Here is a 271-nt window from a genome sequence, read left to right as displayed (position 1 = left end):
ACAGGTAGAAGAGCCAAGATGGGGTCACTCTAAGAGACAAAACACAAAAATAACTCCCACTTCCGTTCATAATTTCTTTTTTAACCCCTCATCTGAGCCACTACAAATAAAAAACTAACATACATTAACGAATACATTGTGGACATTTTTGAAAACGTCTTAGAAAAAAAAAAAATTAAAGTTAAAAGTGAAGTAGTAGTAGTTCAGGGTTCTTCTTCATCTAAGGAGGAAAGACCCGAAATTTGTATTAGATTGTTTCCTTGAAATTAAT

General features: G+C 32.5%; 2 protein-coding genes across 3 annotated transcripts in view; one reads left to right on the top strand and one right to left on the bottom strand.

Moving 5' to 3' along the window:
• Window positions 1-271, bottom strand: part of LOC116686444 (oocyte zinc finger protein XlCOF7.1-like) — a 588,898-nt gene that overhangs the window by 359,337 nt on the left and 229,290 nt on the right. The window lies entirely within an intron of this gene.
• Window positions 1-271, top strand: part of LOC116686451 (oocyte zinc finger protein XlCOF6-like) — a 36,432-nt gene that overhangs the window by 19,768 nt on the left and 16,393 nt on the right. The window lies entirely within an intron of this gene.

The sequence above is a fragment of the Etheostoma spectabile genome, unplaced genomic scaffold, assembly GCF_008692095.1.
Source record: "Etheostoma spectabile isolate EspeVRDwgs_2016 unplaced genomic scaffold, UIUC_Espe_1.0 scaffold378, whole genome shotgun sequence".
NCBI lineage: Eukaryota > Metazoa > Chordata > Actinopteri > Perciformes > Percidae > Etheostoma > Etheostoma spectabile.
This window is presented reverse-complemented; position numbering and strand designations above follow the sequence as displayed.